The sequence below is a fragment of the Lithobates pipiens genome, unplaced genomic scaffold, assembly GCF_037356315.1.
Source record: "Lithobates pipiens isolate NorthernLeopardFrog02 unplaced genomic scaffold, aLitPip1_a1.2 Scaffold_18, whole genome shotgun sequence".
Classification (NCBI taxonomy): Eukaryota; Metazoa; Chordata; class Amphibia; order Anura; family Ranidae; genus Lithobates; species Lithobates pipiens.
This window is the reverse complement of record NW_027507758.1, coordinates 196,397,772-196,415,243: the sequence shown is the minus strand read 5'-3', so window position 1 is coordinate 196,415,243 and position 17,472 is coordinate 196,397,772. Positions and strand designations below refer to the sequence as shown.

The following is a 17,472-nucleotide window of genomic DNA, read 5'->3' as shown; positions in this document are numbered from 1 at the left end:
ATCAAACGTGAGAGTGAGTGATTATTCTACCTATGACAATGACTAGTCCACCTATTAAATAACCGATTTCAATGTTGGTACAAAATGTCCAGGGCCTCAACTCTCCAGTGAAGAGATTTATGCGTTTAATTATTTTCACTCGATTGGAGCGAAGATGGTGTTCTTACAGGAGACCCACTTCCTGAATCATATAAGCCCACAAACATTATTGTACTTTTTTATATCTAATGCCCCAGACGAGACAAGGGGAGTCATCATATGCATCTCCAAATGCCTGTTTTTCTCGCCATCACAGGTTATTACTGACAGGGTGATCTGGAAGATGCTCCGTGACCCTGTTGACTAGGGATGGATGAATGATTCGGCCTGAGCCTGAGTTCGGGCTGAACATTGGCTGTTCACATGTTTGACGAACACCTGAATTATCAGGGCGTTCCACTGTTTGTTCAGCCTTGCCAAACGATCAGAATGCACTGCACCGCTGCACAGTGCATTGAAAGCCCTAATTGGCTGAAGCAATGAAAGTTTTGCCCAATCAGGGCACAGAGCACTTTTAGAGGCATGATTGGACGCTGTCATGATGACTGTATCCTATCATGGCTCACTGCTCTTAGTCCCGCCCCACACTATAAAAGTATTCTTTCAATAGCGGCCATTTTTAGTGTGATTTTGGCGTGGAGAGAGATAGAACAGGACACTGTTCAGTGCTATTAGGCAGTTAGTGTGCTATTGTGATTCTATTGTCAGTGTAGAATATCAGCTTGGTATGAATCTAGGTATAGTTTACTCAGTGTAAGTGTAGTGTGACCACCATTCATCTTTATATAGTACTTACAGTCGCCAGGTCCCCGACCAGGTCTCTGGCCATGACAGTCTCTTCTTCCCTTATATCCTCTCTGTACATATGGGGGAGTCACCAGGCCTCGACTGCACTCTGCCTTTAGGGGGTGACTCCAGGCCCTCTCTGGTCTTCCGAGATTGTGTGCTTGACATCATCCTGTGTGCAGGTCCACACTATAATAGTGTGGCTCCTGTGGGCTGGATGTGAGCTGGGTAAGCAGTTCCCTGCAATGGCCACACTGGACCCATGCACTGACACTGCATTCAGTATCAGGCACTCTGGACACAGCAGGCACAGTCGCTTTATTTCCGAAATTATCCTGAAGACGTATCCCTCGGGATGCTCCAGATGGACACCAGTGTCCGCTCCTGCTGTTTAGGCAACTAAGTCAGGTTGGGAAGCAAATGAACACCCTTCACCATCTTGCTTCACTGCCTTATGGTGTCTGCTGCTGGCAGGAAACTCTGTGTCTCCAGGGCATGGCACTATCCCCTCACTTCCAGACAGGCTGGCGTCTGTGAAACTGATAGGTAGGCCTCTCCCTTTGGTAGCTGCTGTAACCCCTTGTTAGACTAACTGAAATTGCAAACATGCTGATGCTAGCAGAACTTGTCCAGGCACGCCGCTTGGCACCAACTGTGCCTGAGCAACTGGGACCACTGACTTTTCAGTGGTTTCTGGTAGCAACAATAAAGTTTGTAGCCAATGTCTCACTGAAAGGAACACTTGTAGTGCAGTCCCCCCCTTAGGCACCCGCAGGCTGATCCCTATCATCCCTGGCAACAGTAGACACTTCCAGGCACACTTTACTGTTAAAAGCAGGAGTCTGAAGCATAAGTTCAAGATGTCCAGCATTAGCAGAATGCTGGACATATTTGTAATCCAAGGTTGAGCCTCCAGTAATTGCAGAACGCTGGACGCATTTGTAATCCACGGGTGCAGCTACCTGGCGTGGTTGCCATGGGTGATAGCACATGATGAACAGTTCCTGTATTGAAGGATTGGCATATGTCTCCACCCAGAACCAGTTGGGGCAACTGGTTAAGCAGGTAGCAATATTTAGCTCCTGCTGGTTGCTATGGGAAATGGCACTTATCACTACAGTATTGAATAGCAGACAGAGCACACAAGTCCTTCCCCTGGGTTCAATTCCTCAACAATGGTGGAACAAAGCACAGTTCCCCAGCTCGATCAACTTCAGTTGCTAGAGGTGATGGCTAGCAGGTTACCCAACAGGTGGTCCCGTAACTAGCCTCCAAATGTAATGGTGCCCCCGTAGGAGCTTCTGAGTGTTGTGTTCCACTTCCTTCCTCCTGCACACTCTAAGAGCCCTTTAACTATTGCATATCCCAGAAATTAGGGAATGCCTCTCAAATAGTCTAAATGAATTTTTTCAAGTCAACATGGACATTCACCCTGTGGGAAGCTCACAAGGCCGTATTCCCGGGGCACTGCATTTCTGTGGGGTCCCATCTGAAAAGAGATGCAGCTTTTCAGCATTCCTCTCTCTTGTCCAAAGTATTTGGGGACGTCTATCATAAATTGTACAACTGCATGCAAACAGACTCTAACTGCCAATTTACGCAGGAAAAATTTGACTCTTTCTTATAATCCCTACACTTACCTAAGCTTACTCCTGACCACCTCTATTCCTTAAACTCCGCAATTACTCTTGAAGAACTAGGTGAAGTGATCAAACATTTCCCGACCATGCCCATATAACCATAATTTCCAAACTGGGCAAAGACCTCTCCATCCCTGCTTAATTCTGACTACAAAATATTCAAAAAAATCCTAGCCAATAGACTATCCCACATAATCCCTACCCTCATACATAAGGACCAAGTAGGCTTTGTACAGACCAGACATGCAGACGACAATACTAGACGAACCATTGACCTCAATGACTTACTAAACAAGACAACTCGCCCTGTTCTAATACTAAGCCTCGATGCACAAAATGCTTTCAATCGGCTTAGCTGGCCCTTTATGTTTGCCACCCTTTCCAGATATGGATTTCAAGGCCCCTTTGTAGCAGCACTACAGGTCTTATGCTCCCAACCCTCTTCCCAAGTCCAACTCCCATCCTATTTATCTTCGTTCTCCCTGAGTAACGGCACTAGGCAGGGTGGCCCGTTATCCCCCTACTCTTTATTTTGGGATTTAGAGCCCTGTCAGGGCTGGCTTAGACCTTCCTCCTCTGGGCTGGCCACTCAGCTGTCGGCTAATTGCCAGCTCTCTTCTCTTTCCACAGTTACCAGCTGTTCCCGATGATGCTCGTCTAACCTGCCTATTTAAAGCCTTCCAGCTCACTTTTTCCTTTGCCTTCACGTTGGTCAAATCACAAGGAACCATCTCCTGCTGTTTGTTTCTAGACTAGATTGCTGACATCACTCCTGGCTTCTTTCCCTGCTTGCAGTTGCTCTCCTTGCATCCCTTTGGACTGGCTGACTACCCAATCTGGCTACTGGACTCTGGCTATGCTTGACTACACTTTTTCCTATTTACCTTTTTATTTTTATTAATAAACAAGTGTGATTTGATTGTACTTCTGTCTCAGTCTGTTTCATGGTTTCTGACAGTACGTGAAGGCCATGAATTCAGAAGATACAGTCAATCCACATGTCGGTAATATTTTTTCCAGATTGGATGAGCAAGATCACCGCATGGATCAGTTTGCCTTGGCGTTACAACCGCTCCTGAATCGCACGGCTCACCTGGAATCACCCATGGTGGCTGCTCCGGTACAACCTGAGTCGCAGGCCGTCCCTGCTGCTGCGCTAGTCTCTGTGCAGGCACCCGCCTCGAGTATTACCTCTATAAGAGGCATGTCTGGTTCTGCTCCGCTTCCCCAGCGATTTGGGGTTGATCCAGTTCAATGCAGGGGGTTTCTCAATCAGGTTGAGATATACTTTGAAATGCTGCCCCAGGCGTTTCCCACGGACAGAAGCAAAGTAGGTTTTGTGATATCTTTGCTTTCTGAGAGAGCCTTGGCCTGGGCTAACCCTCTATGGGAGACACAAAAACCTGTTGTCTTGAGTTACCCTCAGTTTGTGGCCTCCTTTAAAAGGGTTTTTGACGTTCCCGCACGCTCCGCTTCTGCTGCCAAGTGCCTCAGGTCCATCAAACAGAGTACGAGAACTGTTGCCGACTACGCTATTGAATTCCGTACTCTGGCAGCAGAGGTTGCTTGGAACAATGAGGCCCTTGTGGCTGCTTTTTCTCATGGTCTCTCGGATTCCATCAAGGATGAGATAGCAGCCCGAGATATACTCACTAAGCTGGAGAGCTTGATCTCGTTTGCCATCCTCATTGACTCCAGGCTCAGAGAAAGACATTCTCTTAAGGAGCACTTGCGGAAGCCTACTGTACGTTTGCCTCCGAGCTTTGTAGTCCCACCCATGCCTCCCTCACCTCCCATGCCTCCTGGAACCGAGTTGATCAGTGAAGATGAACCCATGCACCTGGGCTTCACGCGTCTCTGCGGATGAGAGAGCCTTTAAGAGGAGGGAGAGATTGTGCCTTTATTGTGGCCAGGCAGGTCACTTTTTGAAGTCTTGTCCTACCCATCCAGGGAAAGCCCAAACCTTGAGGTCCTGTCATGATCAGACCTTAGGTGGCGTTGTTTCGTTCCCAGTTATCCTGAAGGATAAGCCCCTGGTTTTGGTCACCCTTTCTTGGGCTGAGTCGTCCATCGAGATACAGGCTCTAATCGACTCTGGGGCTGCAGGCCTGTTCATTGATGCTGCATTTGTTTTGCAGCACTCGATTCCGCTGCAGCTGTGTGACACTCCACTTGCCATTGAGGCTCTTGACGGGAGACCTTTACAGCCTGCCCATGTGACTCATGAGACGGGTCCGTTGTCCATGGCCGTAGGGGCTCTTCACCATGAGATAGTCCAATTCCAAGTTATTTCCTCACCCAGATGTCCGCTGGTTATTGGTTATCCTTGGTTACAGAGGCACAACCCCTCTTTTAATTGGCTCCATGCTGAGGTTCTCTCCTGGTCACCACAATGCAGTGAGACATGCTTCCTGAAGGTATCCAAGGTCCTGTGCACCGCTTCACTCCCCTCCCTGCCGGAGGAGTACCGTGATTTTGGCGATGTCTTTGATAAAAGTCAAGCTGGTAGTTTGCCTCCACACTGGCCTTATGATTGCGCAATTGACCTTCAACCTGGTGCCATAACTCCTCTTGGCCGGGTTTACCCTTTGTCGGTCTTGGAGGATAAGGCCATGGAGGAGTATGTTGCTGACGCACTTTCTCGAGGTTTCATCCGCAAGTCCTCATCTCCTGCTGGTGCTGTTTTCTTCTTTGTGAAAAAGAAGAGCGGTGAACTGAGACCTTGTAGAGATTATAGGGGTCTCAATCGTGTCACGATTAAGAATGCCTACCCGATTCCATTGATTACAGAGTTATTTGACCGCCTCAAGGGAGCAACGGTTTTCACAGAGCTTGACTTGAGAGGGGCATACAATCTCGTGTGCATTAAGGAGGGCGACGAGTGGAAAACTGCGTTTAATACCAGAACAGGCCATTATGAATACCTGGTAATTCCTTTTGGCCTTTGTAATGCCCCGGCAGTTTTCCAGGGATTTATTAACGATGTCCTCCGAGATTTGTTGCAGTTATGTTTGGTGGTTTATCTCGATGATATCCTCCTATTTTCCAAATCCCTGGAGAGCCACCACACAGATGTCTGTCGTGTGCTTCAGAAACTAAGAAAAAACAATGTCTATTGTAAACTGGAGAAGTGCAAGTTCCATCGTGAACAGGTTACATTCCTCTGCTGGTTTTTCGTTGGACCCAGAGAAACTTTCGGCAGTTCTACAGTGGCCTCGACCCATGGGTTTACCTCTGCAGCGTTTCCTGGGTTTTGCCAACTACTATTGGAAGTTTATTCATAACTTCTGGTCTCTGATCAAGCTCCTGACTGATATGACCAGAAAGGATGGTAACCCACAGAGTTGGTCTTCTGGAGTCCATTAAGGCCTTTGAGACTCTCTAGGCTGCCTTTGTTTCTGCTCCTGTGTTGGCACATCCTGATCCTACGTTGCCTTTTATCCTAGAAGTTTATGCTTCTGAGACTGGAGTTGGCTCCCTTCTGTCTCAACGTCCTAACTCTGAGAGCGGTATGCATCCATGTGGCTACTTTTCCAAGAAATTTTCACCTGCTGTGCAATTATGAGATTGGTGACAGAAAGCTGTTGGCGATCATTTTAGCCCTGAAAGAATAGAGACATCTCCTTGAAGGTAGCACTGTGCCTGTTCTTATTCTTACTGACATTAAGAATCTTACATTCTTGTCTGAGGCTAAGCGACTCTCTCCCAAAAGGGTGCGATGGGCTCTTTTCTTGTCAAGCTTTAATTGCATTGTCTCATTCTTACCCGGTACTAAGAATGTAAGGGCTGATGCCTTGTCATGGCAATTTTCCTCCACTTCCAAGTCAGAGTCAGTTCCTATGATTCCTCCTGATCGTATCTTGGCTATGGTTCGCACCAGTCTTACTTCTCCTTTGGGTGACAAAATTCTTGCTGCTCAGGTCCCTGCTCCTCCTGAGAAACCTTGTGACCGCTGCTTTGTCCCAGAGACTCTCTGTACTGCTGTGCTCCAGACTTACCATTCTCCCAAGGCAGCTGGCCATCCTGGGAAGAATCAACTCATTTGGGCCTAGTCTATGGGCTGATTTTACTTCCTTCGTAGCTGCTTGTCCCGTGTGTGCTCAGAGTAAGACTCCATGACACCTTCCAGTGGGCCTCCTACAACCCATACCCAATGGAGAGAGGCCCTGTACTCACCTGTCAATTGATTTCATTGTGGAGTTGGCCAACTCCCAAGGCAACGCCGTTCTAGTGATTGACTGGTTCTCAAAGATGTGTCATTGTATTCCACTTAAGAAGTTGCCCACCTCTAAGGAACTGGCTTCCATTTTTGCTCGGGAGATCTTCCACTTACATGGGCTACCCAAGGTGTTTGTCTCGGACAGGGGCAGTCAGTTTGTCTCCCGGTTCTGGCGAGCCTTTTGTGCACAGCTTGTGTTTTCTTCTGCGTATCATCCGCAGTCTAATGGGGCCGCAGACCGAGCCAATCAGTCCTTGGATCAATTCCTAAGTTCAGATAAAAAACAAGCTCTGGACTTCCGCACTCTTCAGAAAACCACTTTCTTTTATTGGAAAATCATATTACAGCTCAACAAACACAGCGAACAAGGAAAAATTGCTGACGTTTCGCACTAGCTGTAGTGCTTATTCATAGCAAACAATCATAGCACAAAAAGTTTATTAAGTACCATCTCTAATTGAATAATTTAAATAATTGGTTAAGTGATTAAAATAATCAAATATTTGAAATAATTGAAACCCCCATGATAACAAAATGAAAATTAAGTGAATGAATAAACACTGTTTATAAGACATTGGTGAATATCGTTTTAAAACAAAAATAAAGAAGGTAATACTCAATGATAGATAATAATGTGTCACAAAAAATGAGAAAATTATGTAAATGTGTGGAAATACACGTGACCTATGGTGCTATGTTTCTGACCACCATAACAACTGGTCAGACCTATTACCCTGGGCAGAATTTGCTCACAACAGTGCCTTGAATTCTGCCTCCCGATTGTCTCCATTTATGGCGAATTATGGTTTCCAACCTTCCATGTTGCCTGACTCGTTTGTTCTGCAGAGTATTCCTGCGTTAGAGGAGCATCTCCGTGGTCTTTGTTCCACTTGGGTACAAGTCCAGGAGGCTTTGCGTCAGACTAATGATAGGTACAGTTTCCATGCTGACCGCAGACTACCTGCGCCATCCTACCCGGTTGGGGACAGGGTCTGGCTGTCATCTCGCAACCTCCGGCTTTGTGTTCCCTCACTGATGTTTGCACCTCGGTTTATTGGGACTTTCCATATCCTTCACAGGATTAACCCAGTGGTTTACTCGTTGGACCTTCCTCCTAGTATGCGCATCTCAAATGCGTTTCATGTCTCCTTTTTGAAACCGTTGGTCTGCAACCGATTTACCATCTCGGTGCCACGCCCCCCACCCTATTCAGGTTGAGAAACATGAGGAGTATGAGGTACAATCCATTGTTGACTCCCGTAGGTTCCGTGGGAGCATACAGTACCTGGTGCATTGGAAGGAGTACGGTCCGGAGGAACGCTCCTGGGTTTCATCCTCGGACGTACATGCCCCTGTCCTCCTCCGTGAGTTCCATAGATGGTTTCCCCGCAAGCCCGGTGGCCCTCCGAGGGAGAGGAGTCATTGAGGAGGGGTACTGTTAGGGCTGGCTTAGCTCTTCCTTCTCTGGGCTGGCTGCTCAGCTGTCGGCTAATTGCCAGCTCTCATCTCTCTCCACAGTTACCAGCTGTTCCTGATCATGCTCGTCTGACCTGCCTACTTAAAGCTGTCCAGCTCACTTCACCTTCACCTTTGCCTTGGTCACATCACAAGAAACCATCTCCTGCGGTTCTGTTTAAAGACTGGATTGCTGACATCCCTTCTGGCTCCTTATCCTGCTTGCTGTTGCTATACTTGGATCCCTGACTTCTGGCCTGGCTGATTACCCGATCTGGTTATTGAACTCTGTCCTGGCTGACTACACTATCTGGTTACTGGCCTCTGGTTATGCTTTGACTATGCTTTTTCTATTTACCCTTTTATTTTTATTTAATAAACAAGTGTGATTTAATTGTACTTCTGTCTCGGTCTGATTCATGGTTTCTGACAGTAGTGCACTGAAAAACAGAAAACATTTTAATAATTTTTTTTATGCTTGCTTTTGGGTACCTAGCAACAGGAAATTATTTTGTAAGTTTGCACTTTGAATTTAAGGTTGGGAAATCAACTATTAGTGGCATTGTTAATGAAACCTGCCTAGTCATATGGGAAGAACTGAAGGATTTGGTTGTGAAGAAGCCAAACTAACATGAATAGTTGAAGGTAGTGGAGCTATTCTGGGATCGTTGCAACTTCCCCAACTGTCTGGGAGCCATTGATGGGAAGCACATCCGCATCCTTAAAGCGGTAGTAAACCCGCACATTTTTTTTTTTTTAAACCTGCAAAGCAAAAGGCATAATGAGCTAGTATGCACTGCATACTAGCTCATTATGAAATACTTACCTTAGTACGAGGCCCTGACATCTGGCCCGATCCACGCTGAGGGAGCTGACATGCTCCCTCTGCGTTTCTTCCGGGTATCGCGGCTCCGGCGCTGTGAGTGGCCGGAGCCGCGATATCGTCACTCTCGCGCATGCGCGCGGGAGATTTCATTCCGGCCGGCCGGCCATTGCTGGATTTTCAGGCCGAGAATCCCCTTGTGCGCATGCGCCGCTGCAGTCAGCGGCGCATACCGAGGGGAATATCTCCTAAACCGTACAGGTTTAGGAGATATTTTTTTTACCTACAGGTAAGCCTTATTATAGGCTTTCCTGTAGGTAAAAGTAAAAAAACTGAGTATACAACCACTTTAAGCCCCCAGCTAGTGGGACCCAATATTTTAATGATAGGAATTTTTTTCGTTGGTATTAAATGCAGTGGCAGATGCCAATTATAAATTTATTTATATTGATGTGGGTGCTTATGGCAGCAGCTCGGATTCTAGTGTATTTTCACATTCCTCATTTGGCCACATGCTGCGTGAGAATACACTAGATTTGCCTATTGATTCTGCCCTGCCCGGAACAACAGAGCCTTCCCTCCGACATGTATTTGTAGGAAATGAAGGGTTTGCACTTGCAGAGCATATGCTCAGGCCTTTTTCTACTCTCTGACAACATAAAAAAGAGTGTTCAATTATAGGCTCACTAGGGCACGATGAGTAGTTGAATGTGCATTTGATATACTATGCAATAAGTGGAGATTCATACATATTTCAATAAATCTCAGTATTAAACATGCTATCAGTGCTGTTAAAGCAGCCTGTGCACTGCACAACTATGTGCGTGAACGTGATGGATAACTATTTGAGGATTCCCTGAGCCATAAGATGGAGGTGGCACAGTGGATTGTTACTATTGGCACCACTACTGGTACACATATTTGTGGTGAATTCCAAAACTTCTTTATCTCACCAGCTGGGGAGGTGCCTTGGCAGATGAATTCTATCTAATCATAAAAAGTGTGTATTTGTTTGCATTATATTATCAGGGCCTTTACAAAGTGAAAAGTGTGCTGTAACAAATAATGTTTTTTTTTGGTTTATTTAAATATAAATAATGTTGTTCACATTTGTGTTGTATAATATTTTGTTAACCTAAGCGAATCTTAGCTTATTAATTAATTTAGGGACTCTTCTGTTGCTGTCTGACACGTTAGGTGCAAAATGTTGAGAGCATGTGGCCTACATATGTATCTGCAAACCTCTTAACTTTGATTATGCCTAGTTAAGTTACACTCTTTTTTATTTTGGAAACAGGACAGAAGTTAGTTGGGAGCAACAAGATGTAATGGATGACCAACCAGAGGCACAACCGGAGGCCCAAGGCCAGATTGGTTTTCAAGAAGGCACAGAGGATTTCTCACAAATCCAAAGCTCCTCGAATCTGTGGGAAACAAATCCAGATGAGCAATCTGCAGTGGCAGAGGCTATCCCTGGGCCCTCTTCTGCTCCTGCAGACATTGTTCTGCCAGCCAAAGTGCCACGGAGGCAAACACCTCTATAGCAACCTGACATAAGTGAGCACCTACTTGAAATGTTGAACACCATGTCTGAAAAGGTGGATGCTTTTTTATGTCCGGAAACTATACTGGCACTCAGTCATGTCCCTCTAATAAAAAATGTACAACCAGAGTGCTACTTTGAAATGTGAAGCACTACCAAACAAGTACTATACTCCTTCTTAGGAAGCTTCATTTAAAGTGCCATATGTGCCACCACCAAGACCTCCCTTAATTACCTCAGATACGTCCACTACCCTGAACAACAACACCAACCATACAGTCTTAAAAATAGTAAGGTAAGTGGTTAAGAACATTATTATTTCTAAGAAGGCCTGCATCCTTAATCTAATTAAAAACACACTACATATGTTAAAGGCATATGGCCTGGTTTGGTCCAGGAGGAGGGATGCTTGCTCCCACCCTTTTCATGGGCTTTTGGGCTGCATGCCCAGATAATGTTCTGGTATGGACATTATAAAAATATAAGACTGACATAATCACGCACATAGGTTAAACTTGATGGACTTGTGTCTTTTTCAAACATCCCCTACTATGGAAATATGCATGAAAAAAATGTATTGTTTGACTCACCTAGTTATTGACATGCGCGTGTAATTAAAAAATGTTTCATCATTCCCATGGAGGTCTTCATATAGGATCATGAACTGGCCTCTCTCCTCCCGATTTGCAATTATGGGATGAACCCAGTATCTTCTTCTTCTCCTCCTCCTTCTCCTCTTCTCTACTTCCAGCAAGATTGCTGCTGTTGCAGCAACAACTGTTGCAGCCTGCCAGTGCCCACCAAGTGCAGCTTATTAGTGCCCATCAATTTCAGCTTATTAGTGCCCACCAAATGCAGCCTGCCAGTGCCCACCTAATGCAGCCTGTCAACACCCACTAAATGCAGCCTGCCAGTGCCCCCCAATTGCAGCCTACCAGTGCCCCTAGATCACTGAGTGGCAACGATCTCCTAATGTCATGGAGCTTGAGTTTGAATATAGCGGGAGGCCGCTGTAACAAAGTCCCACCTCCTAGACCTACTTGCGGCTCCTATGATGCACGTCACACTGATTACATTTTACTGCATTGGATCAGTGTTCCATCTATTACTGGAGCCGGTCTAGGAAGGGAGACTTTGTTAAAGCACTGTCTAGGGGCAGACTGACAACTCATGGGGCCCCCGGGCAATAGGAGATCATGGACCCCCAAGGTTTGAAGATGGCTGCCATCATACCTTTCACACTCCTCTCCTGCACATACTGCTCACTGTAATACCTTCCACACTCCTCTCATGTACATACTGCCCAATGTCATACCCTCCACACTCCTCTCCTGCACATACTGCCCACTGTCACACCCTCCACACTATGACAGAGGGCAGTATGTACAGGAGAGGAGTGTGAAGGTTTTTTTTATTGAGCGATATGTACAGTACAGGAATGTGGAGGGTATGACAATGGCAGTCTTTACAGGAGAGGAGTGTGGAGGGGATGACAGTGGCCCTACTTATACTTATACGCAATAAGAGACAAAGACATCATGAAGACCCACAAGACCAATCAGCAAAAAAATCACTACGGGGACAGAATACACATCCAACACAGACTTCACAGATTTCGGGCACATCGAATATTTCGGTGACAGGTAATTCACAGAGAGAGATCTCTGTAGAACTTTCTTCTATTTCTCCTTATGAAGAGGCACAAGACTGCACTAATTTGCGACAATACACTGACCGCAGAGACACGAACTCCACCCCTATGGCACCTATCTTTTCTTCTTCTTCTTTTCCAAGTCGCCCAAGCTCAAACATAGTCAAAGGGAACAAAATGGCATATGTGCCGACAACCACCTAAATCACTCTACGACAATTTCTTCGAACACACAGATGAATATAATTAATTTATCTTCCCACACTCTAACCAATTTGGAAACAGAAGTACTTTTGAAGTGTCTGGGTTTTTGCCCAAATGAAAATTTAAGTAAATTCGAGGTAGTAAGGGACCTCAATCTCTTTATAAGAAAACTCCTTTTGAAAAATATGTATAATAAGACATCCGATTCAGACAAACAATTGAGTAATGAGGAGGAGAAGGCGATCAATCAATTGGTCTCTCTCCTCGACGAAAACGATGTTCAGGCTGACTTAATTGACAGCCTGGACATTGAAAAACTTTTATCCATGAAGGATGACAATTTAGAAGAAAGGACGGAAAAATCTAGATCCCTATTGAAGAAAAAATCAGACCAGTATCCCTCACCCAGTTCCAATTCCAACGCAGTAGCTTTTTTGAAACTTGTAACTAGAGATTTAAATAAACTAACGTGTATGGACTCCGAAAATAGCAATCTAACCCCGGACGAAAAACAAGCTCTCAATGATCTGTCTGAAAATAGCACAATAACAATCAAGCCATCAGACAAAGGTGGCAACATCGTGATTATGAACAATGATCAATATATTAGGATGTGTCAAAAAATTCTTAATAATTCAAATTGGTATCGTTCTATTTCCATGCAGATAATTGAGAAGTTTAACAAAAAATTTTATGACTTAGTGGACTCAGCAGGACATAAGGGCATCATTAATGCAACGACATGGAAATATGTACGTGTCGAACATCCAAAAATTCCCACTTTTTATTCACTGCCCAAAGTCCACAAAAATGAGAAAGGACCCCCCCGGGCGTCCAATCATTTCGGGCAAAGGATCTATTTCGGAAAAATTAAGTCGTCTGATTGACGAATATTTAAGACCATTTGTGGTAAACCTACCTTCATATGTAAAGGATACAATTCATTTTTTGAAAATTCTTGATGACCTTGTGATCCCTGAACATTCCACACTAGTCACCATAGATGTCGAAGCACTGTACAGCTCCATTCCGCACTCCCTGGGGTTAGCTGCTATCCAACATATTCTGTCCCAGAAACATGAGGACGAACGGCCATATAGCGATTTTATCGTGCAGTCCTTGGAATTCATCTTGAACCATAACATCTTTTCCTTCAATGGCTCCCACTACCTCCAGGTGCAGGGGGTTGCGATGGGGACATGCTGTGCCCCATCGTATGCCAACCTGTACCTGGGGGAGTGGGAACGCTATGTAATGGCCGATGAATCAATGACGTTATACACTGACCACATCTGGATGTGGGTCAGATATATTGATGACGTCTTCATGATCTGGGATGGGCCGACAGGGATCCTTCCTGATTTTTTGGGAAGGTTGAATAAAAACCCTTTCAATCTGATGTTCACTATGTCCCATCATTCTGACGAGATCACATTCCTGGACGTCAAGGTCCTCCGAGGGGAGGGCAATGCCGTCCAGACGTGTCTCTTCAGAAAGCCCACAGCTGGAAATTCGATTTTACACGCATCGAGTTTCCATCCAAAGTCTCTGCTAGCATCTATACCCTTTAGCCAATATTTGAGGACTAGGAGAAATTGCTCAAATGAAAAAAGTTTTCAGGCTGAAGCCAAAATTTTACAAATTCGCCTCCTTGAGAGAGGGTATTCTAGGACCTCTCTCAAGAAGGCGTATAAAAAAGCCTTGGAAAAACCAAGATATGAACTTCTATATTCCCAGAAACAAAAGGTTGAGAAATGTGGGAAGAATGAAAATATGAGTAGAATCATACTATCATATTCAAATCAACACAATAAAATACGCAACATTATAGAAAAATATTGGCATCTACTACACATGGATCCAAATTTGGGTAGGTTTATACCGAATAAACCACCAATCACATTTAGACGCGCAACAGCTATAAGGGACAGGATTGTTCAAAGCGAATTTAAAGGGGGTAATCGGAAGGATCCATGTAAAGTGAAGGGAACTTACACATGCGGGGGATGCACCTTTTGCAAATATTTGCAGGTGGGACCCACGTGCACACTGCCCAATGGGAAACTATTGAGATTGACACATTTTGCTAATTGCAAGACGAAAGGAGTAGTATATATACTTCTATGTGAGTGTAATTGCTTCTATATAGGAAAAACTAAACTAGAATTGCGAGCACGAATATCTAAACACATATGGAGTATGAAAAAAGCGATTCCAGATCTACCCCTGGGAAGGCATGTTATCTCCTTACATGGAGGCACCCTTCCCAGGGTTAGATTTATGGTGTTGGACAGAGTGCACCCCAACGAAAGAGGGGGAGATTGGAATAAGGTGTTATTACAGAGGGAATTAAAATGGATTTTTCAGTTACAAGCCACATTGTTTCCCGGCCTTAATGAAGCGACTAACTATAGACCTTTTTTGGAGGGTTTTGTATCAGGGGGTATAGAAAAGTGATATATAAAAATATAGAGATACAACAGTTCTCCTCCTTTTCCTACCCCCCCCCCCCTTTACAGTTCCCCATCCCTCTTATTTTTTCTTATATAAAATATATATATATATTTTTTTTTCTCCTGTACCCTTCTTCCCCCCTCAAGTAGATGGGCCTTTGGCTCTCTTGACATCATGGGGGTTTCTTGGATGGGATCCCAGCACGCAGAGGCCACCATGGAGGGGAGGAGCCTGTCCCTGGTGGGCAGGTACCTTTTTTTCCCCCCCTGGTGGCCTTCTCTTTTTCGCTCATCGGTTTACCTGGAACAGGAACGAGATGGGTGTTCTATCACCCTATCTTCCTGTCTTCTTCTTTCCCTAGGTTTTAGTACCCACGGGGGACTGCGTTTAGATGTGATGGGAGCTTCAGGTGAGTAACATTTACTTCACCTGGAAGGGGAGGTAAGGAGGTGGGGCGGTGAGATATATTAATGGGCCAGGAGCGGTCTGCAATCAGTCCGCAATGGCCAAGGAGGAGGCGAGTCGTTGAGAAATACAACTCAAGGTAATGAAACAGATACACTCTTCTATGTCGTTTTGCATGCAGCCTTATCGAAGAAGGAAGGGAAATTAATGGATATAATTGTCCTCCCCCTTCCTTTTTTCGGCTGGACTTGACACGTCTGTCTCTGGGGGAATTTTTTTCTCACAGTGCCAAAAACTCTTGGACCACAGAGACATTGCGGCGAATATAAGCAAAATAGATTGCCTCAAACGTTTGAAAGAGTTGCGAACAACAACATTTGGGCATCTTATTTTAAAATTATACATTCCAACATAGGAATCCCATTTTCTTTCTGGATACAGAGAATCATCTCAAGAGACGTTTCTGGGTAAGATTTTTCAAAGATACTGCAATATTACTAGCTTACAGGATGATTATATAGTTTTTTTCTATATAAAGTCCCCCCCTTTTTTTTAGGGGTGTTTCCCTCTTGGTATAAATATAATGACGGAAGTCACACAAGAGGGTTAATATATAGAACTTTTGATTGCCCTTAAGGGCATTGTAGTAAAATACATGTAATAATATTTATTTAAATTTAGGCATGTGAAAATTTCCCATTCATCTACTCTATTCTCACATTTCCTCCCTCACAGTCCGCCCATTACTGCGGTCCCGGTTCCCATCCAGGAAGGTGGTCAAACACCCCCCCCCCCCTCTGTGAGCCCAGACCTACGTCTTGGAGTGAAGAACGTATAGGTGGTGCGTTTTAGTGGTGTGTTTTTTTTTTTTTTTTTTAATTGTACGTATATATATATATTTGTTTCTTATGTCTTTATAGATTCTTTTTTTTTGTAAAGTTAATGTGCTAAAATGGATCATCCCTGAAGAAGGAGTAAGATAACTCCGTAACGCGTAGGTTACATTGGATGCACAATATTTACGCAACTTGATTCTGTGTGTACAACTTTTTGAATACGCCTATGTAATAGGAGTCTGTTCTTTTGGAACAAGATTTAGGAAGTATACCTTTCAAATGTTTTCTGTTTTTATGAATATGTGTACATGGAGGAAGTAATGTGTCCCTTTCTCCTGTTTGGAAATGTATGTTAACATATAACTTTTTGCTTTTTTTCTTTATGTCTAAATAAAACTACTTTTTTATATTTTTACTAAACCAATTGGTGTCACAGTCTATGCCTAAAAAGTCCCGCCTTTTTTAAGGGGAAAACTTCTATAGTATTTCATGTTGGGATGTTGGCTATTAACAAGCGGATCTTAACCTATACCTCGCACAATCTTGATTTTTACTTATACAGGAGAGGAGTGTGGAGGCGATGACAGTGGCAGTATGTACAGGAGAGGAGTGTGGAGGGTATGACAGTGGCAGTATATACAGGAGATAAGTGTGGAGGGGATGACAGTGGAAGTATATACAGGAGTGGAGTGTGGAGGGCATGACAGTGACAGTATATAGAGGAGAAGAGTTGCAGTATATACAGGAGAGGAGTGCGGAGGGGATGACTGCATGCAGGATGGAAGTACAGATGGTATGAAGGCAATTGTGGGGGGGATGTCTTTTAGTTGGGGAGATATTTATTTTCACACTAAGGCGCTGGCCGTGTTAGTGGTAATATGCTGCTAGTTTTAGAGGGGCTTTTCAGCTGCTAGCGAGGCGCTTTTAACCCAAAAAAGGGTTAAAAGCACTCGTAAAGCACCGCTGCCAAAGCGCTTTGCAGGCTCTTTGGCAGTACTGGCCACTGATTTCAATGGCAGGGGCATTTTGGAAGCGCTGTATTTCCGGCTCCTAAACCGTCCCAAAGATGCTGCTTGCAGGACTTTTTTCCTGTCCTGCAAGCATGTTGCCACAGTGTGAAAGCACTCGGGATTTCACACTGGGGCTACAGAAGAGGCAGTTTACAGTTTGCAGCCTACCAGTGCCCACCAAATGCAGCCTACCAGTGCCCACCAAATGCAGCCTACCAGTGCCAACCAATTGCAGCCTACCACTGTCCATCATTTGCAGCCTACAGTTGTAGCCCATGTCCTGGATAGGTCTGTGTGTGGTGGCTCCACTCCTTGTGAATCTCCCCCAAATTCTTTAATGACCTTTGCTTCACAATCCTTTCAAGGCTGTGATTATCCCTGTTGCTTGTGCACTTTTTTCTACCATA

At 44.8% G+C, this 17,472-nt stretch overlaps 1 protein-coding gene across 1 annotated transcript in view; it reads right to left on the bottom strand.

The window, feature by feature from the left end:
• RMDN2 (regulator of microtubule dynamics 2) overlaps window positions 1-17,472 on the bottom strand; it is a 649,991-nt gene that overhangs the window by 568,671 nt on the left and 63,848 nt on the right. The window lies entirely within an intron of this gene.